We start from the raw sequence: 22588 nt of genomic DNA, 5'->3' as shown, positions 1-22588 counted from the left end.
CCATATGTGGGTGTAAACCATTGTTTGGGCGCAGGGCAGAGCTCGGAAGGGAAGGAGCGCCATTTGACTTTTCAATGCAAAATTGACTGGAATTGAGATGGGACGCCATGTTGCATTTAGAGAGCCCTTGATGTGCCTAAACATTGAAACCCCTAACAAGTGACACCATTTTGGAAAGTAGACCCCCTAAGGAACTTATCTAGATGTGTGGTGAGCACTTTGACCCAACAAGTGCTTTACAGAAGTTTATAATGCAGAGCCGTAAAAATAAAAAATCATATTTTTTCACAAAAATGATCTTTTCACCCCCAATTTTTTATTTTCCCAAGGGTAAGAGAAGAAATTGGACCCCAAAAATTGTTGTGCAATTTGTCCTGAGTACACTGATACCCCATATGTGGGTGTAAACCATTGTTTGGGCGCAGGGCAGAGCTCAGAAGGGAAGGAGCGCCATTTCACTTTTCAATGCAAAATTGACTGGAATTGAGATGGGACGCCATGTTGCGTTTGGAGAGCCCCTAATGTGCCTAAACATTAAACCCCCCCACAAGTGACACCATTTTGGAAAGTAGACCCCCTAAGGAACTTATCTAGATGTGTTTTGAGAGCTTTGAACCCCCAAGTGTTTCACTACAGTTTATAACGCAGAGCCGTGAAAATAAAAATTATTTTTTTTTTTCACAAAAATGATTTTTTAGCCCCCAGTTTTGTATTTTCACAAGGGTATCAGGATAAATTGGACCCCAAAAGTTGTTGTCCAATTTGTCTGGAGTACGCTGATACCCCATTTGTGGGGAGGGACCACTGTTTGGGCGCATGACAGAGCTCGGAAGGGAAGGAGCGCCATTTGGAATGCAGACTTAAATGGATTGGTCTGCAGGCGTCACGTTGCATTTGCAGAGCCCCTGATGTACCCAAACAGTACAAACCCCCCACAAGTGACCCCATATTGGAAACTAGACCCCCCAAGGAACTTATCTAGATGTGTTGTGAGAACTTTGAACCCCCAAGTGTTTCACTACAGTTTATAACGCAGAGCCGTGAAAATAATTTTTTTTTTTTTTTCACAAAAATGAAATTTAGCCCCCAGTTTTGTATTTTCACAAGGGTATCAGGATAAATTGGACCCTAAAAGTTGTTGTCCAATTTGTCCTGAGTACGCTGATACCCCCTATGTGGGGGGGAACCACTGTTTGGGCGCATGACAGAGCTCGGAAGGGAAGGAGCGCCATTTGGAATGCAGACTTAAATGGATTGGTCTGCAGGCGTCACGTTGCATTTGCAGAGCCCCTGATGTACCCAAATAGTACAAACCCCCCACAAGTGACCCCATATTGGAAACTAGACCTCCCAAGGAACTTATCTAGATGTGTTGTGAGAACTTTGAACCCCCAAGTGTTTCACTACAGTTTACAACGCAGAGCCGTGAAAATAAAACATATTTTTTTTCCCACAAAAATGATTTTTAGCCCCCCAAATTTTTATTTTCCCAAGGATAACAAGAGAACTTGGACCCCAGAAGTTGTTGTTCAATTTGTCCCTAGTACGCTGATACCCCATATGTTGGGGTAAACCCCTTTTTGGACGCACGGGAGAGCTCGGAAGGGAAGGAGCACTGTTTTACTTTTTCAACGCAGAATTGGCTGGAATTGAGATTGGACGCCATGTCGCGTTTGGAGAGCCCCTGATGTGCCTGAACAGTGGAAACTCCCCAATTCTACCTGAAACCCTACCCCTAACCGTTTACTGAACATTTTCTGACAGTCATAAGTGCCACGTATATAAGTGCCACGTATATAAGTGCCACGTATATAAGTGCCACGTATATAAGTGCCACGTATTTAAGTGCCACGTATTTAAGTGCCACGTATTTAAGTGCCACGTATTTAAGTGCCACGATATTTCAGTGCCACAATATTTCAGTGCCACGTATTTCAGTGCCACGTATTTCAGTGCCACGTATTTCAGGCACTGAAAAATACGTGGCACGTAAATATTTCAGTGCCACGATATTTCAGTGCCACGATATTTCAGTGCCACGTATTTCAGTGCCACGTATTTCAGGCACTGAAAAATACGTGGCACGTAAATACGTGGCACGTAAATACGTGGCACTTAAATACGTGGCACTTAAATACGTGGCACTTAAATACGTGGCACTTAAATACGTGGCACTTATATACGTGGCCACTGAAATATCGTGGCACTTATATACGTATATACGTATATAAACGTATATTTCAGTGCCACGTATTTCAGGTTAGGGGTAGGGTTAGGGTTTTTTGTTTTTTTCTTGTTTTCTTGTGTTCTTCTATAAACACGCATGCGTTTTACCGCGTTTACATGCATTTTTTCACACATGCGGTTTTTTTAAAAAACGCATGCAGATAAAAACGCAAGTGTGAAACCAGACTAAAAGACGCTTTTTATAGCAAAAAAGTTTTTGCGTCTCCACATTTTGAGACCTATAATTTTTCCACATTTTGGTCCACAGAGTCATGTGAGGTCTTGTTTTTTGCGGGACGAGTTGACGTTTTTATTGGTAACATTTTCGGACACGTGACCATTTTTTATCACTTTTTATTCCGATTTTTGTGAGGCAGAATAACCAAAAACCAGCTATTCATGAATTTCTTTTGGGAGAGGCGTTTATACCGTTCTGCGCTTGGTAAAATTGATAAAGCAGTTTTATTCGTCGGGTCAGTACGATTACAGCGATACCTCATTTATATCATTTTTTTATGTTTTGACGCTTTTATACGATAAAAACTATTTTATAGAAAAAATAATTATTTTGGCATCGCTTTATTCTGAGGACTATAACTTTTTTATTTTTTTGCTGATGATGCTGTATGGCGGCTCGTTTTTTGCGGGACAAGATGACGTTTTCAGCGGTAACATGGTTATTTATATCCGTCTTTTTGATCGCGTGTTATTCCACTTTTTGTTCGCGGTATGGTAATAAAGCGTTGTTTTTTGCCTCGTTTTTTTTTTTTTTTTCTTACGGTGTTTACTGAAGGGGTTAACTAGTGGGCCAGTTTTATAGGTTGGGTCGTTACGGACGCGGCGATACTAAATATGTGTACTTTTATTGTTTTTGTTTGTTTTTTTTAGATAAAGAAATGTATTTATGGGAATAATATTTTTTTTTTTATTATTATTTATTTAGGAATTATTATTTTTTTTTTTTTACACATGTGGAAATTTTTTTTTTTACTTTTTTACTTTGTCCCAGGGGGGGACATCACAGATCGCAGATCTGATAGTGTGCACAGCACTCTATCAGATCCGCGATCATACTTTCATCGGAGCAGGCTGCAGCTTTCATCTGCAGCCTGCTCCGACCCGGAAGTGCTCCCTGCAGGACCCGGATACAGCCCTGCGGCCATTTTGGATCCGGGGCCTGCAGGGAGAAGACGTTCGGTACGAGGTGAGTACATCACCTTGTACCGATCGTCTCAGGGAAGCCCGCAGGGAGCCCCCTCCCTGCGCGATGCTTCCCTGTACTGCCGGTACACCGCGATCATGTTTGATCGCGGTGTGCCGGGGGTTAATGTGCCGGGGGCGGTCCTTGACCGCTCCTGGCACATAGTGCCGGATGTCAGCTGCGATATGCAGCCGACACCCGGCCGCGATCGGCCGCGCTCCCCCCGTGAGCGCGGCCGATCGCGTATGACGTACTATACCGTCACCGGGAATTAAGGCCCACCCCACCTCGACAGTATAGTACGTCATATGGGATTAAGGGGTTAAAGATGTACTTAAACAGATTGCTGATGACTTTGAAGAAAAAAACTGTGTACGGTGTGAAGCAGAAGGACTGTTAATACCAATTTCAAGCTGATTCATTTGTCTTAACACCACCTTCTGGAATGATATCCTGCAAAGAACAGATGCTACTAGTAAAATCTACAACACACAAAACTCGATCTAAACACTGCTGTGGCGTCACTGACTAGCTTCAAAAACTGTTGCATCAAAGCCTGACGCCTTCAAAATTTATGAGAAGCAAGTTGAAGAGCTGTCTGGTTCATCTGAGTATGTTCAGATGATAACTCGACACAGGCGCTGAAATGTGTCTCATTCCATTGGATTATGGCCATACGGAAGAAGTACAACTCAGCCCTTCTGAAAAATACAGAACAGAATCTTTCTTGCCGATCATTGATCAGTTTATCGCTTTTCTTGACCAACTTCTTCAAGCATATAAAGATATATCAAGCAATTTAGCTTTTTTAGCCATCTGAAAGATTGTCTTCAGATGAGCTTAAAGGGAACCTGTCACCCCCCCCCCCCAGACGTTTTTAACTAAAAGAGCCACCTTGTGCAGCAGTAATGCTGCATTCTGACAAGGTGGCTCTTTTAGTTCTGGGTGCTGTAACTGCCGAAATAATCAGTTTTATAATTTGTTCTAAATACCTTGTCTTCAGTCAAGGAGGCAGGCGTTTCCCCCCTGCTTCAGACGCCACACAGCCCTCACTCAAATCTTCTGGGCGCCGGGCGCCGCCTCCTCACCGCTGTTTTGAAATCTGCCTGCGCTCTTTTCTCCTGCCTTGAGCAGGCGCAGTGAGCGCTGCCCGTCCGTCCTCATATGCAGTCTAGCGGACTGAGCCTGTGCGGCCGCCCTGCCTGTGAATCCCAGCCCCGCAGTGTCTTCTGATTTATTCACATTGCGGGGCTGGGATTCACAGGCAGGGCGGCCGCACAGGCGCAGTCCGCTAGACTGCATATGAGGATGGACGGGCAGCACTCACTGCGCCTGCTCAAGGCAGGAGAAAAGAGCGCAGGCGCCGGCAGATTTCAAAACAGCGGTGAGGAGGCGGCGCCTGGCGCCAAGAAGATTTGAGTGACGGCCGTGTGACGTCTGAAGCAGGGGGAAAACGCCTGCCTCCTTGACTGAAGACAAGGTATTTAGGACAAATTATAAAACTGATTATTTCGGCAGTTACAGCACCCAGAACTAAAAGAGGCACCTTGTCAGAATGCAGCATTACTGCTGCACAAGGTGGCTCTTTTAGCTAAAAACGTCTTGGGGGGGTGACAAGTTCCCTTTAAGGCCACAGCAGAGCAACTCATCAGGTCTTATTCAGATGACTTGGACATTGCATTTATCAATGAACTGTGTCAGATTGTAACATTTGCCAATTTATTCACAGACGAGGAGCCAAAAGTTTTCAGCACTGAACTTTTGAAGTACAAGCTTATCATGGAAAAGGGTGTGCAGGACACTTTCCCAAATTTTGAGATAGCTCTAAGGATACATCTAATTTTGATGGTAACAAACTGCAGTGGTGAGCGTTCCTTCTCAAAACTCAAATTAGTTAAAAACCGATTAAGGACTTCCATGAAGCAGGAACGACTTGTAAATTTGGCTATCGTGAGCATCAATTCAGATATACTGTGCTGCGTGAATTGGACTTTAGTGACATCATTAGTGATTTTGCAGCACGAAAATCAAGGAAAGTGCCTGGATTGTAAAAAATGAATGATTTTACCTGAATTACTCTGCGTAAATGATTTTTGTAAATAAACTTGCGTTTGTTTCATTTTGTGTTTTTGCATTACATATTGCACCACCTTGAAAAATGGGCCTCCCTCCAAAATGGGCACCGGACCACCCACCTCTTAAATCTGGCCCTGCCGCTAAGTGCTTACATCTGGGTTTCCATGTAAATCCTCTAAACTATCAGTACATTCTATTGATGTACCGTATTTTTTGCTGTATAAGATGACTGGGCGTATAAGACGACCCCCAACTTTTCCATATAAAATATGGAATTTGGGATATACTCGCCGTATAAGATGGGGGTCATCTTATACGCCCAGTCATCTTTTACGGCGTGTGCGGTGCGTATGGTTCCCAGGGTCTGGAGGAGAGGAGACTCTCCTTCAGGCCCTGGGATCCATATTCATGTAAAAAATAATAATAATAAAAAAATTATGGATATACTCACCCTCCGACGGCCCCTGGCTCTCAGCGGTGCAAGCGGCAGCCTCCGTTCCTAAGAATGCATTGAGCATAGGACCTGTGATGAAGTCGCGGTTACGCGACCGCAACGTCATCGCAGGTCCTACGCTCAATGCATTCTTAGGAACGGAGGCTGCCGCTTGCACCGCTGAGAGCCAGGGGCCGTCGGAGGGTGAGTATATCCATAATTTTTTTTTTTTTATTCTTTATTTTTTACATGAATATGGATCCCAGGGCCTGAAGGAGAGTCTCCTCTCCTTCAGACCCTGGGAACCATCCAGGATCGCTCCCTGCACACGCCGTACCCGGCGTATAAGACGACCTGCGACTTTTGAGACGATTTTCAGGGGTTAAAAAGTCGACTTATACGCTGGAAGATATGTTAATTTTTCTTGAGCAGACGCTAGAAATTGGCATGCTGCAGTTTGGAAAGACGCGCTGTATGTCTCCGCGGGTGAGCCACCGGCGTCTGTGGACGTCTAATGGACATGGGATTTCTTGAAATCCCATCCACTATGCTGTCACAGCTGGCAGCTGTGGGTTTGACGCTGCATAAATACACAGCGTCAAACCTGCACAACTCCGGATCGTGGGCACATACCCTTATAGAGAACATAGAGTGCTGCAATGTATGTGAGAGTTGAGAGAGGTATCTGCAGGCCAAATGATTGGCTGATCCATTGTTTAGCCAACTGCCTTCTAAAGTGTATGGGGGCTTTAAATAAAAAAAATTTTGGGGGAAAATCTGCTACGTGTTTCATATCTTAGACCAGGGTTGCATAACCTTTTCCAAGGACCACATTGTCTAATTGAATCAATTCCAAAGGCCGCAATAAACCCTAATCATAGTACTGCCTTATGGGGCATTAAAGGTAACTTGTCAGGTTCCCCATGCCCTCCAATCCATAAGCTATCTTCTAAACTTCCGGTCATGCGCAGTGCGTCTCTGAAGCCAGGAAGTGTACACCAGACTTCAGAGACACATTGACACTGCCGGAATGAATGGCGCATGTACTAGATTAGCATGAATTGGTGATGAGGCTGGCTCGTGCACTTTATCACACCCACAAGGGCGTGATAACATGGAAAGAGGGCTGAGTAGTCAAATCCCTCATTAGCATAGGAAATGGAGACATTATAAATGTTTTTTAAAGCATTTATTTATCTGAATAACATACAGGGCTGGTTAGGCAGGGAGTTTACTCATACATACAGTACAGAGCAAAAGTTTGGACACACCTTCTCATTTAAAGATATTTCTGTTTTTTCATGACTGAAAATTGTACATTCACACTGAAGGAATCAAAACTATGAATTAACACATGTGGAATTATATACTTAACAAAAATGTGTGAAACAACTGAAAATATGTCTTCTATTCTAGGTTCTTCAAAGTAGCCACCTTTTGCTTTGATGACTGCTTTGCACACTCTTGGCATTCTCTTGATGAGCTTCAAGAGGTAGTACTGGAAATGGTCTTCCAACAATTATGAAGGCTTTCCCAGAGATGCCTAGCACTTGTTGGCCCTTTTGCCTTCACTCTGCGGTCCAGCTCACCCCAAACCATCTCGATTGGGTTTAGGTCTGGTGACTGTGGAGGCCAGGTCATCTGGCGTAGCTCCCCATCACTCTCCTTCTTGGTCAAATAGCTCTTACACAGCCTGGAGGTGTGTTTGGGGTCATTGTCCTGTTGAAAAATAAATTATGGTCCAACTAAGCGCAAACTGGATGGAATAGCATGCCGCTGCAAGATGCTGTGGTAGCCATGCTGGTTCAGTATGCCTTCAATTTTGAATAAATCCCCAAGTGTGTCACCAGCAAAGCACCCCCACACCATCACACCTCCTCCTCCATGCTTCACGGTGGGAACCAGGCATGTAGAGTTCATCCGTTCACCTTTTCTGCGTCGCACAAAGACACGGTGGTTGGAACCAAAGATCTCAAATTTGGACTCATCAGACCAAAGCACAGATTTCCACTGGTCTAATATCTATTGCTTGTGTTCTTTAGCCCAAACAAGTCTCTTCTGCTTGTTGCCTGTCCTTAGCAGTGGTTTTCTAGTAGCTATTTTACCATGAAGGCCTGCTGCACAAAGTCTCCTCTTAACAGTTGTTGTAGAGATGTGTCTGCTGCTAGAACTCTGTGTGGCATTGACCTGGTCTCTAATCTGAGCTGCTGTTAACCTGCGATTTTTGAGGCTGGTGACTCAGATAAACTTTATCCTCAGAAGCAGAGGTGACTTTTGGTCTTCCTTTCCTGGGGCGTTCCTCATGTGAGCCAGTTTCTTTGTAGCGCTTGATGGTTTTTGCAACTGCACTTGGGGACACTCAGTTTTCCCACTTTTTCGGACTGACTGACCTTCATTTCTTAAAGTAATCATGGCCACTCGTTTTTCTTTACTTAGCTGCTTTTTTCTTGCCATAATACAAATTCTAACAGTCTATTCAGTAGAACTATCAGCTGTGTATCCACCAGACTTCTGCACAACACAACTGATGGTCCCAACCCCATTTATAAGGCAAGAAATCCCACTTATTAAACCTGACAGGGCACACCTGTGAAGTGAAAACCATTCCCGGTGACTACCTCTTGAACCTCATCAAGAGAATGCCAAGAGTGTGCAAAGCAGTCATCAAAGCAAAAGGTGGCTACTTTGAAAAACCTAGAATATAAGACATATTTTCAGTTGTTTCACACTTTTTTGTTAAGTATATAATTCCACATGTGTTCATTCATTGTTTTGATGCCTTCAGTGTGAATGTACAATTTTCATAGTCCTGAAAATACAGAAAAATCTTTAAATGAGAAGGTGTGTCCAAACTTTTGGTCTGTACTGTAGGTGAATGGTTGGAGGGCATGGGTGACCAGGCAGGTTCCTTTTAATAAATTATTGTGCAACTCGTTAGTGCAACCATTACCTAAACTAACATCAGACTCCAGTTTACACGTAATGTTTATGACTATTGCATGCTAAAATATTCCTGTTAAAAAACAAACATAGAGTAAAAAGTTGCTCAGCAAGTTGTATGATTTTACGTTGGAAATTCCGATTAATTAAATGAGACTTTTTGTTAGTGGCAGGAGTTTGTAGCCCTGCCCTACAAGGGTGAGATAATTTATCTAAATGAACCTCCCTGTGCATGTGTGATATAAAATGTTTTTGCTGATGATCGCATTATTGATGAGTCATTACATCATACCAGTCACTTTCTCAGTACCGGTAAGTAGTGATTAAATGGGATTATTGCAAGGCATGTAGTGCTGAAAAACCTCAGAGCAGTAAGAATACCAATACTGACCCCTGTCCGCCAATGAGCGCGCCTACAACGCCAGGGCTTTTCAGAGTAAAATGTGTATGGCTGTAATTGTGCAGACATGCTCTGATTCATTCAGATGATAGGTTCCCTCTTTTAGGATAACAAAAGACTGACCATCTCTTCTAAACAGATGGCAGGTGTATACAGGTGAAAACGAAGATCAGCCATCTCCATATATAACCAACAAATAAAATTGCACTCTGTATAGCATGAAATATATGAAATATGAATTGCATTACTGCTCTAGAAAATACACACGTGTCTTCTGTTTGAAAGTGACGATCAGTCATAGAAGAATCCTATCTACACACATGAATGCTGTTTTCAGCCTAGGAGAGGAGTCACATTAGATAGGTTCCCAGCAACGAGAATCACTATATCATGGCTGCTGGGTATATATAAATTGGCCAATTTATGCACTAAGTATTCTCAATTCTTCCTATTTTCTAGAGCAGTAATGCAATTCATATTTCAGATATTTTATGTTTTATGCTATAGTGCTACAGAGAGCAACTTTATTTGTGGGTTCCTTTTTAGGATTGATTTATTTTTTTCATTTTTTTTAAAGTGATTTTTCTTTTTGTTCTTGTAAGCTTCTTTGCTGGTTTTTGCTTTAACAATAACCCCTTTAATCTCCAAGGCTGTTTGCACAGTCATGATTAAGCCAAATTTTACAATTCTGACCAGTGACACTTCATGAAGTAATAACTCTGGAACCCTTTCAACGGATCCCACTGATTCTGAGACTGGTTTTAGCAACATATTGCTCTTCATGATGGTAAAATTTCTTCAATGTGGCTTGAATACCCCCAGAAAGTTTGAATTCTTGTGCCCTTAAATCAGAAAGATATGTCACACAAAATAGTTAATACATAACATGTCTACTTTACATCAGCAACATTTTTTAAACATTTTTTTATTTTTGTTAGGAAGTTAAAAGATGACCAGCAATTTCTAATTTTTCCAGAAAAATTTATAAAAACTTTTTTGAGGGGAGTATATGACCGAAAATAACCAAATGTGACACCATTTTAAAAACTGCACCGCTCAAGGTGCACAAAACCAAATTCAAGAAGTTTATTAACCCATCAGGTGCTTCACAGGAACTGAAGCAATGTGGAAGAAACAAATTAACAAACTCCAAAATTTGTAGTGCCATTTCTCCTTAGTGTGGTGATACCCCACATGTGGGGGTAAACCACTGATTGGGCTCTGAAGAAAAGGAGCACCATTTGACTTCTGGAATTCAAAGTTTGTCATACGGGAGTTGTGCAAGTCAGAAATGAATTTAGTAGTCCATGAATGTGTGGTACAGTTTGAAGCATTCTTATACACAGGCCAGGTTTGTCAGGGCAGGTGTTGCATTGCCAAATTGTGTCCTTGCTTATTCCCCATTTGTAACAGACTGCACCTTTTTTGTGACCTTCCTTTCTTTGCGGTTTGCGGGATCTCACCGATGAAATGTTGGCCTGGTACAATATGATCATCTTTCGATCTGGAAATACTGGGGCCCGCTGCTTCCTGACTGGCAAATATCAGGGCCTTAATCACTACCTCCTGGAACTGAAGGTACGAAGTACCGGTCTGGCCTGCACATTGTGATAGCACAAAAGTGTACATCGCCATGTGTATGATGTGCATGGCCAGTGTCTTGTACCACACCTTGGCCTTTCTCATGGCACTGTACAGCTGTGAACTTGATCAGAGAGATCAACTCCCCCTATATGCTTGTACCCCAGTAAACAATGTGGTGTGTGGACCTTTGTAGAGGCACCTCTAAGGGTACCGTCACACAGTGCAATTTTGATCGCTACAACGGCACGATTCGTGACGTTCCAGCGATGCATTTACGATATCGCTGTGTCTGACACGCTACTGCGATCCGGATCCCCGCTGAGAATCGTACGTCGTAGCAGATCGTTTGAAACTTTCTTTCGTCGTCTAGTGTCCCGCTGTGGCGGCATGATTGCATTGTGTGACACAGGTTGTATACGATGTGCGCACAGTAACCAACGGCTTCTACATCGCAAATACGTCATGAAATTATCGCTCCAGCGCTGTGTATTGCAACGTATGACCGCAGTATACGACGCTGGAGCGATACTTATACGACGCTGCAACGTCACGAATCGTGCCGTTGTAGCGATGAAAATGGCACTGTGTGACGGTACCCTTACAGTGGTGGGGGTGTTGCCATCACCATGTATGATGGTCAAGAAAAGGACATCCCTCTTGTACTTGACCACCAGCATGTTGTCACTGCATTGGACTCTTCTCTTGCCCTTCTTGAACAGCTGCCCAATTAGTGTCTTAGGGAGGCCTTTCTGATTTTTGCGGTATGTCGCACAGAGAGGGACTTGAACAGTGGGACGCTGGTATAAAAGTTATCTACGTAGAAGTTATATCCTTGATCCAGCAGTGGGTGCACCAAATCCCACACAACTTTCCCTCTCACTGCCAGGACAAAGGAGTATTCAGATGGAAGAATCCGGGTGTCCTTTCTTTCACAAACTCTAAACATGTTGGTGTATACCGAGGTACTCTCGCACATCTTGTAGAGCTTAATCCTGTACCTATCCCTCTTCCTGGGCAGGTACTGTTGGAATTTGAGCCTCCCCTTGAAATAGATTAGGGACTCATCCACGCAGATGTCCCTTTGGGGAACATACACTTCAGCAAACTTGTTGCTGAAGTGATCAATGACCGGCCGAACTTTGAAAAACCTTTCAAAGTTGGGGTCATCTCGGGGAGGACATTATCATTGTAACGCAAAAATTTGGGGATGGCCTCAAAATGTTTACGGGTCATGGCGATGTGGAACAGTAGAGTGTTAGGCTAGGTCCACATTGCGTTAGGGTAATTTTTTAAATGGATACGTTAAACAGATGCACTAAAAATGAGCCCAAAATTGTCTTTTTGTGGTGTATTTTTGCCATCACGTTAACGCATGTGGCTGCGTTAGGTAATTTGCGTTCGCAATAGAGTTCTATGGCAGAACGAACGCTTCCGTTCACTGTGCGTTCGCCGTACCGGAAACGTGATAGCCTGTGTTGGAAGGTGCGTCATGAACTAACGGACCATTGCAAAGACATGCCGATTTTGACATGCGTTAGGATCCGTTACACTAATGGAAGTCTATGGGTGCGTTAACATGTCTGTTACATTGCGTTAGTGCTGCTTACAAGTGGATCCATTAAACGGATTGCCCTAATGCAATGTGGACTTAGCCTTATACAAAATGTCAACACTCCAATATTGACGAAGTTCTGGCTTCTTTACTAACACCATGTGAAGAGCCAGGCCCCAAAAGTCATAATTTCTACTGCGTCTACAGGGGTTCAGTCAGAAAGTGATGACTGGCGGTTTTCTGACAAAAATTGCTGGCCATGCAAATTTGTCTGGGCCACCATGCGGCTTACAAAATCCTCAGAGAAAAAGACTTTGAAAAAGTTTGCTTCTGTGAGGCCGGTGGTGTCAAATTGGATTCATTGCTCCACAAAATCAGGAATCTGTGGCTCATAGTGTTTGGGGATTGAGGTCCATACGGGGTCAGTAACGGTGGGCACTGGTTAATTTTCTGTCCTGGGGCATCTACTTGGCGGTTTGGTATCACTTGAGGAACAGGATGAGTCTGAAAAATAAAGGAAGATGGGATCCTCTCCCTCTCTGTCAGTGTCGGACGCAAGGAAAGTGCATGCCTCTTCTGCTGAATTCTGCGTTTTGGGACAATTGCGATTATTTTTTTTCACGTATGTGGTGTTTGTATGTGTACCAAATTTTATTCAAGTGTGTGTGGGTGACTGCTTGGTGTAAACTTTTTTTATTATTATCTAAAAGAGAAAAAAATGTAATCAAAAAGTTTTGTTTTTTTTTTAATCTCTTTTACACACACACACACACACACACACTATTTAGTGTTACATTGGTGACGTTCCTGATATTGTTACTGTCCCTAATCTAATCCTATCAACTAATCTAAATGATTTTTTTTACTCCATTCCTCATTCGTCACAGACCAGTCCTTGACAACTGTGGGACACACTCATGGATGCGGTGTAAAAAGGGGATAAAAAACAGACAAGAAAAAGAAAAGGTCTTGCGAAAAACAAGCACTGGTGCTAATCAGTGATGTACGTCTGATCAGCAGCTCAACAGCTGTAAGATGGACATACGGAGTGGTGCAAAGGGATGATGGGAGAAAAAATAGTTGCTGAAAAAAAAGTTTTTGAAAACGGCGAGCTCAAGTGCGGATCAGTGACTAAGACGTATTGAGTATGTCTAAGGTTGGTACGGGGTTAAAGTGGTGCATGCTGTTTGATGAATTTGGTGCTAAATTAAAGAGAGCCTGTCATGTTAAAAAAAAACACTTATCCTGGAGATATGGCGTTAATCTGCAGGTTAATAGTGTTCTATAGCCTCCTTCACATGTCAGTGTTTCCAGTGGAAAAAAACGGATACCACACGTATCCACTATAACCTACACTGCTACGCACATGTTCATGTTTTTACACAGACCGTGTCTGTGCAAAACGCAAGGAAACACATCCGTTTTTCTTCTGGCAGCACGGATGACAAGGTCCAATACAAGTATATGGGTCAGTGAAAAACGGATGGAATCCATGTGCTGTACTTTTGTTTAACATTGCAAAGTTTCTTTGTAATGTCTTTCTTTTTTTTTAGTCATCTATCTATATAATCGTCTAAGGGGTACTTCCGTCTGTCTGTCTGTTTGTCTATAACGGAAATCTCCTGTCGCTGATTGGTCGCAGCCGGCAGGCCGCGACCAATCAGCGACATGCTTAGTCCGGCCGCGAATCGGCCCCTCCCTACTCTCCTCCAGTCGGTGCCCCCTCCCTACTCCCCTCCAGTCAGCGCCAGTGTGTCGCCCCATCCCGGACCAACTTTTTACTAATGATGCTGCCTATTCAGCATCAATAGTAAAAAGATATAATGTTAAAAATAATAAAAAATAATAAAAAATCATGCTATTCTCACCTTCCGTCACCTCCCCAGCTTTCCTGCTTCTCCCGATGCTCTCGGCAGCTTCCGTTCCCAGAGATGCATTGCGAAATTACCCAGATGACTTAGCGGTCTCGCGAGACCGCTACGTCATCTGGGTAATTTCGCAATGCATCACTGGGAACGGAAGCTGCTGGCCGCATCACAAGGAGCGGGACAGCTTCGGTGGACGACGGAAGGTGAGTATATAACTATTTTTTATTTTAATTCTTTTTTTCACAGGGATATGGTGCCCACACTGCTGTATACTACGTGGGCTGTGTAATATGCTACGTGGGCTGTGCCATATACTACATGGGCTGTGCTATATACTACGTGGGCTGTGCTATATACTACGTGGGCTGTGCTATATACTACGTGGGCTGTGCTATATACTACGTGGGCTGTGTTATATATTACGTGGGCTGTGTTATACTACGTGAGCTGTGTTATATACTATGTGAGCTGTGTTATATACTACGTGGCTGCTATATACTACGTGGCTGCTATATACTACGTGGCTGCTATATACTACGTTGCTGTCTGTGTTATATACTACGTGGCTGCTATAACGTGGATGTGCTATATACTATGTGGGCTGTTATATACTACGTGGCTGTGCTATATACTATGTGGCTGTGTTATATACTACGTGGCTGTGCTATATACTACGTGGGCTGTGTTATATACTACGTGGCTGTGCTATATACTGCGTGGGCTGTGTTACAGTACAGACGAAAAGTTTGGACACACCTTCTCATTTAAAGATTTTTCTGTATTTTCGTGACTCTGAAAATTGTACATTCACACTAAAGGCATCAAAACTATGAATTAACACGTGGAATTATATACTTAACAAAAAAGTGTGAAACAACTGAAATTATGTCTTATATTCTAGGTTCTTCAAAGTAGCCACCTTTTGCTTTGATGACTGCTTTGCACCCTCTTGGCATTCCTGATGAGCTTCAATAGGTAGTCACCGGGAATGGTCTTCCAAAAATCTTTAAGGAGTTCCCAGAGATGCTTAGCACTTGTTGGTCCTTTTGCCTTCACTCTGCGGTCCAGCTCAACCCAAACCATCTCGATTGGGTTCAGGTCTGGTGACTGGAGGCCAGGACATCTGGCATAGCACCCCATCACTCTCCTTCTTGGTTAAATAGCCCTTACACAGCCTGGAGGTGTTTGGGGTCATTGTCCTGTTGAAAAATAAATGATGGTCCAACTAAACGCAAACTGGATGGAATAGCATGCTGCTGCAAGATGCTGTGGTAGCCATGCTGGTTCAGTATGCCTTCAATTTTGAATGAATCCCCAACAGTGTCACCAGCAAAGCACCCCCACACCATCACACCTTCTCTTCCATGCTTTACGGTGGGAACCAGGCATGTAGAGTTCATCTGTTCACCTTTTCTGCGTCGCACAAAGACACGGTGGTTGGAACCAAAGATCTCAAATTTAGACTCATCAGACCAAACCACAGATTTCCACTGGTCTAATGTCCATTCCTTGTGTTCTTTGCCCAAACAAGTCTCTTCTGCTTGTTGCCTGTCCTTAGCAGTGGTTTCCTAGCAGCTATTTTACCATGAAGGCCTGCTGCACAAAGTCTCCTCTTAAGGGCTCCTTTGCACTTGCGAGACATACGTCTGTGTCTCGCAGGTTAAAACCCTTCTCTGGTGCCGGCACTCCAGAGCGGAGCGTGCGGCTGCATAGCAACACATGGAGCTGCACGCTCCTCTCCCAAGTGCCGGCGCCAGAGGAGGGTTTTAACCTGCGAGACACTGACGTATGCCTCGCAAGTGGAAAGGAGCCCTAACAGTTGTTGTTGAGATGTGTCTGCTGCTAGAACTCTGTGTGGCATTGACCTGGTCTCTAATCTGAGCTGCTGTTAACCTGCAATTTCTGAGGCTGGTGACTCGGACAAACTTATACTCAGAAGCAGAGGTGACTTTTGGTCTTCCTTTTCTGGGGCGGTTCTCATGTGAGCCAGTTTCTTTGTAGCGCTTGATGGTTTTTGCCACTGCACTTGGGGACACTTTCAAAGTTTTCCCAATTTTTCGGACTGACTGACCTTCATTTCTTAAAGTAATGATGGCCACTCGTTTTTCTTTACTTAGCTGCTTTTTTCTTTCCATAATACAAATTCTAACAGTCTATTCAGTAGAACTATCAGCTGTGTATCCACCAGACTTCTGCACAACACAACTGATGGTCCCAACCCCATTTATAAGGCAAGAAATCCCACTAATTAAACCTGACAGGGCACACCTGTGAAGTGAAAACCATTCCCGGTGACTACTTCTTGAAGCTCATCAATAGAATGCTAAGAGTGTGCAAAGCATTAATCAAAGCAAAAGGTGGCTACTTTGAAGAACTTAGAATATAAGACATATTTTCAGTTGTTTCATACTTTTTTGTTCAGTATATAATTCCACATGTGTTAATTCATAGTTTTGATGCCTTCAGTTTGAATGTACAATTTTCATAGTCATGAAAATCCAGAAAAATCTTTAAATGAGAATGTGCGTCCAAACCTTCGGTCTGTACTGTATATACTACGTGGCTGTTATATACTACGTCGCTGTGCTATATACTATGTCGCTGTGCTATATATTACGTGGCTGCTATATACTACGTAACTGCTATATACTACGTGGCTGTGCTATATACTACGTGGCTGTCTGTGTTATATACTACGTGGCTGCTATAAACTACATCGCTGTGCTATATACTACATGCCTGTGCTGTCTACTACGTGGCTGTGCAATATACTACGTGGCTGTGGTATATACTGCGTGGGCTGTGTTATATACTACATCGCTGTGCTATATACTACGTGGCTGCTATATACTAAGTGGCTGTGCTATATACTACGTGGCTGTGCAATATTCTACGCGGCCAGCCGCGACCAATCAGCGATATTGCTGCAGGATTTAAACACCGCTTCGGTGATTGGTCGCGGTTGGCAGGGCACGAATAATCAGCAAAATGCAGTCCGGCTGCGAATTGGCGCGGAATTTAATCCCCACTCACAGTGCGACGTACATACATACATACATATTCTAGAATACCCGATGCGTTAGAATCGGGCCACCATCTAGTATTGTAAAAGCACTGATGACCACACTGATGGTAAAAATGGACACACTGATGGTAACAATGGACACAGGGATGACACACTGATGGTAAAAATGGACACCGGGATGCCACACTGATGGTAAAAGCGAACACAGGGATGACACACTGATGGTAGAAACGGTGCGAGACAGTGACCCATGTTACAGCTAGGGGACGCTGTTTGTGCTCCCCAGAATGTGCACAGAGGCGTATGAAGGCCATAGGTGTGCATGGCAGTCGCAGGTGTAGCTGTTATTGCCATGTGAGGCAGGGATTCGTGTCACAGGTAGGGGTCGCTGTGTGTTCTCTCCTGGTTGTGCATGAAGACGGATGAAGTCCATAGGTGTGCATGGGAATCACGGATTTCCGGTCCGGGTTTTCCATGTGGCAGGAAGCTACAGGTTTGTGTGTTAAAAGCCCTGCAGTAAGGAGTATGGGTGTGTCAGGTGTGGTGCAAGTCAGTGTCAGTCTGGTGTGTGCTGGTGTGCAGAGCAGAGGCCTGCAGAGCGCTGGCTGAGTGCATGGAGGCACAGGCCAGTGGAGCCAGCACCCAGGGCAGCTAAATAACCTGGCACCCGCAGCGTATACAGCGATGCAAGTCATCCGTGGTACTGGTCAGTCCTGTGCCCAGAGGTGGATATCCTGTGCCCGAAAGAGTTGGGTGTGGACAGTCCTGTGCCGGGAGGTGTACCGGAGGTGGATGTCCTGTGCCCGGCTGCTATCCGGAGGATATCCTGGGCTGTGTATGGCTGTGTGAGTAAAGAGACTATGATACAGTGATGCAGGACACCCACGGGAGCTAGCCAGAGGAGGGCTGGCGTGTGTAGTGTCTGCAACATATGAGGCTATGTATAGAGACTGTAATATGGCGTGCGGTCGCCCCACGGATACTGAAAAAAAAGAGATCTGGCGTGTTTAGGGACTACAATCTAAAAGCCATATGACATGTAGTGCTATGAACTGGTGTGAACTGAACACTGATAGTATACACTGAAGTTATATGCACTGAAATGATATGCACTGAAATGATATGCACTTGTGTGTGAATTGGACTTTAATGCTGTGAGGAAACACATTAAAGAGACTTTGTGTTGGAACTTTGTGGGTCACTGCCTCTTCACTGTGTACGATGCTACCGCTGCCTTCCAACGTACACAGGGATGACACACTGATGGTAAAAACGGACACAGGGATGACACACTGGTGGTAAAAGCGGACACAGGGATGACACACTGGTGGTAAAAACGGACACAGGGAAGACACACTGATGGTAAAAGCGGACACAGGGATGACACACTGGTGGTAAAAGCGGACACAGGGATGACACACTGGTGGTAAAAGCGGACACAGGGATGACACACTGGTGGTAAAAGCGGACACAGGGATGACACACTGGTGGTAAAAGCGGACACAGGGATGACACACTGGTGGTAAAAGCGGACACAGGGATGACACACTGGTGGTAAAAGCGGACACAGGGATGACACACTGGTGGTAAAAGCAGACACAGGGATGACACACTGGTGGTAGAAACGGACATACAGATAAAACGCTGACTGACACCGGTACCGGTACATGCTTTAAATGGATTTTTGAAGGAGCCCTAAGGCTGTGTGGCCGTCGCATTGAAGGCCCTGCTTCTGTGAGGTAATGAACTTTACTTTTCCTCCCTGCAGCCTTCGGCTTTCAGTCAGAGTTGCAACTTCAGGCTGTATCCACACCCCAACACTGACAGATAAACGGATCAGCATCAATGTACTTATCATCTCAGTGAGCCCTAAAAGTAAGCCTTGTTCACACAAATGTATTTCTGGTCAATGCATTGTCCTTATGCACAGAAGATTGTACATGGACAGCACTCTGACTAATGAATGTTGAGCAATTTTCCACATGGTAAAAAACACAGATGTAGACAAGCACACGAAGCTGCAAATAGACCCTGTCACATCCGCAAACTGCAGACTTGACTGGCCATAGAAATCACATGGTTGTGTGAACTTGGCCTTACAGATCCAGCCTTCAGAACAGCTCACTGACTGTTTCACAGTGAATTGGGGCGTTTTTCCTGAGCTCTGCTGTATAAATAGATGATATAGTACACAATAGATACGGTATATACGATTTCATATTTATACATTAGATCTTTGTGATAGGCAGTAGCCCTGCTTTCTTGCATAAATAGGGTGTTTTGAACAGCACATACCCCTTATACTAACAATAATTATCTACTCATCCCTGCCTAGAATGACTCCTCCGAGAGGCTGTGCAGTATTAGAAGAACATGGCTGCTACACTGGTCCGTGGGTTGTTTGGCATTATAGCTCATCTCTATTAAAGTGAATGGGTCTAAGCTGCAATTCCACATACAACTTTTGGTTAGGCGTGGTGATTTTAGAAGAAAGCAGATATGTTTTCTTAACCCTATACAACCTTGTTAGTAGAGAAATATGTTTACAGGTTAGAAACCACTAGCATATCCTCGGAATATCAGTGTAAGCAACCTGTAACAATGAGTTTGTTGACGATGTAAAACTCCCTTGGAAACTATTTCATAGGGCTTGTTCACACAACTTCATTTCTGGTCCAAGCACTATCCGTCAAAAAAACGGACTGCATTTCAACTACCATAATATTGATCAGTGGGGCAGTGCAGATGAGCAGTGTTTTTTTTGTTTTGTTTTTATCACTGACCAAATCTAAGTGTCAAAAAATAGCAGCATTCTCCAGTTTCTAACATAAGTCAGATGAGACTCTCCCATTTAAGTTTATGGATGTGTAGAGAAATGGACAAGAGGGACTGAATTCGCTTACAGTTAACACCGCCATCTGCTGTACAAAGCTGAAAGTGAAGGTAAAAAAGGGAAGTATTGTGTATGGTCCCCAGGGGAAGAGTTTAAAGAGTTTAAAGGATGACACCAGGTCAGGTGACTAAAAATAAAAGGCTTGGCCAGGCCAAGAAGAGACAGTTGGCACCAAGGGAAGTGACCGTTGGCACCAAGGGAAGTGACCGTTGGTCCTGCTGCCGCTCCAGCGGCCGTTACAGCCGTTACAGGACGGTCAAGCACCGAAGACCCGAACGACGCCGGTCAACAGCCGAGGTCCAGCCCCATTGATATGGACCAAGAAGACACTCATCGGCGGTCAAATACAGTAGAATCCCTGAGGATACCTGGTCAGAGACCCGAGCGTGGGCCAGACAACAAGGAGGAGACATTATTATTATTATTATTATTTATTTATATAGCACCATTGATTCCATGGTGCTGTACATGAGAAAGGGGTTACATACAGAGTTATAAATATAGTGTACAGTAAACAAGTTTACAGTGACAGACTGGTACAGAGGGGAGAGGACCCTGTCCTTGCGGACTTACATTCTATGGGACATGTGGCTGTTGCTTTCAGCAGAGACTTATGGTACCCGGTGTGGGCAAGGGAGAGACTAGATGACACGGGGTCCAGCTGATGCTTAAGTGGCCCAGAAAGCGTTATTAGACTTTGTCAGGGCCAGAAATTTGCAAGGGTTAGAGGCAGGTTGGATTGTAGACCCCAAACTGATCTCAAGGACATATCTCATGTAATGTACTAAACAATATATACGGTATGTATCCATGTATTTGCCTGTAAATAATACTGTGAATATTGTTCTTATGTGATTTATCTGTGATAATCTTTCCCTTATTTAACCCTGTTAACTGAATAAAGTAGAATGTTGATCCCACCTGTTGTCTCTGCTGTTGCATTTAGTTCACCTGCTGTACAGGTGCGTACATGTAGAGCCACAGTATAGCAAATCCGATTTTTACAAATGCATTGCCATTCTGTAAATGATTAGTAGCTGCTGGTGTTAAAATAAAAATATTTTATACGGTTTGCACACGGATGACAGTGTGAAAAAAGTCCCACTTTTCTGGATGAAACTGAACAATTTTGTTATTAGCTTGTGTGAAAATACCCTTCCAGTGAGAATCACAGGAACATTGTTCTGTTGTGTCCAAGAACCTTCACTTCATACATCCTGACTGCATTTTAGCTTTGCTAAACAATAAAAGGCCAAGCGTTCTGCAGTTTCTCAGTTTGCCGATTATTTAGCAGTGAACTGCTAGCAAAGTGAAAACCTGCCTGGCAAATTGTTTCATTTGTAGCAGCTCCCATTCAGGCCTAAGGATGTTTATGGTATCTTCAATGAATAGAAGTGGTAGTAAAATGCAGCTGGGCTGGCAAGGAGGAGCCACACGCTTTCATCTACACTATACCTGCTCTGAATCAGAGGACACATTTGTGTTTGATGGTGCAGATCGCACGTGGCCTTCCAGCTGTTAATAGGACCTATTGCTGTGAAAAGTAGTTCTCATGGTAGAGGATGTTACTATCACTATGGCTAGAGCACTTTGTCTGGGTAAGTGGCTTTTTGATGTCAGGACATTTTGTCGTTTTTAGGTGTATATATGTATACATATACTAGTACCACACTAGTGATACTTTCTAAAAGTGACTAGAAGTATCTTCTACTCTATTTCTCTAATGTGTCATTTCCACTAGAGTATTAAAACATGGATAAGTATGGATATAATGAGCTGTTTCATTTTGTAATCATTTGGGAATTTTTTTCTCCATGTTGTGCTATTATTCTCACTGTTTTGTTTTTGTCCATATTTTCTCTCATGGCCCCGTAATTATGGTTTTAATGTAGATGTAAAAGTTTATCATAATCAGAGTATTGTTGTTTTTTTTGCAATGACTCCCGAAGGGCAACATGCAAACACTACTTTTTTAATAGGTCATTGCCCATTGTGTAGGATTACAAGAATTATTGTTATTTCATTTTTAGAGCATAGTGCTGTACATGAGAAAAGGGTTTTATGTACCAATATAAATTACAATGAGAAAACAAACAATGTCTGGCTGGTACATGAGGAGGAAGGGGTGAGCACTGAGGACCATGCCCTTATAGTCTTACTGTATACGAGAGTTGAGCACACTTCATTAACACACTTATAAAGGTATGTGCCCACATTAAAGGTAACCTGTCACCCCCAAAATCGATGGTGAGGTAAGCTCACCGTCATCAGGGGCTTATCTACAGCATTCTGTAATTCTGTAGATAAGCCCCCGATGTTACCTGAAAGAGGAGAAAAAGAGGTTATAATATACTCACCTGTGCGGTCCCGCTGGGGTCAGGGTCAAATGG

General features: G+C 43.6%; 1 protein-coding gene across 6 annotated transcripts in view; it reads left to right on the top strand.

Moving 5' to 3' along the window:
- The window catches only part of SCML2 (Scm polycomb group protein like 2), a 135316-nt gene that overhangs the window by 25305 nt on the left and 87423 nt on the right, over window positions 1–22588 (top strand). Inside the window, exon 1 of one of the 6 annotated variants that reach the window (XM_077296326.1) lies at window positions 20449–20569. The exons of 4 other annotated variants lie outside the window; for them this stretch is intronic. The gene's annotated coding sequence lies outside the window, so the exon portion shown is untranslated. Of the gene's footprint in view, window positions 1–20448; window positions 20570–21700; window positions 21797–22588 lie in introns of those variants that run through there. One more of the 6 variants, XM_077296328.1, reaches the window with a different exon arrangement.

The sequence above is a fragment of the Ranitomeya variabilis genome, chromosome 3, assembly GCF_051348905.1.
Source record: "Ranitomeya variabilis isolate aRanVar5 chromosome 3, aRanVar5.hap1, whole genome shotgun sequence".
NCBI classification, from domain to species: Eukaryota; Metazoa; Chordata; class Amphibia; order Anura; family Dendrobatidae; genus Ranitomeya; species Ranitomeya variabilis.
Note: the sequence above shows the minus strand (reverse complement) of the source record. Positions and strands in the feature narration are given on the sequence as shown.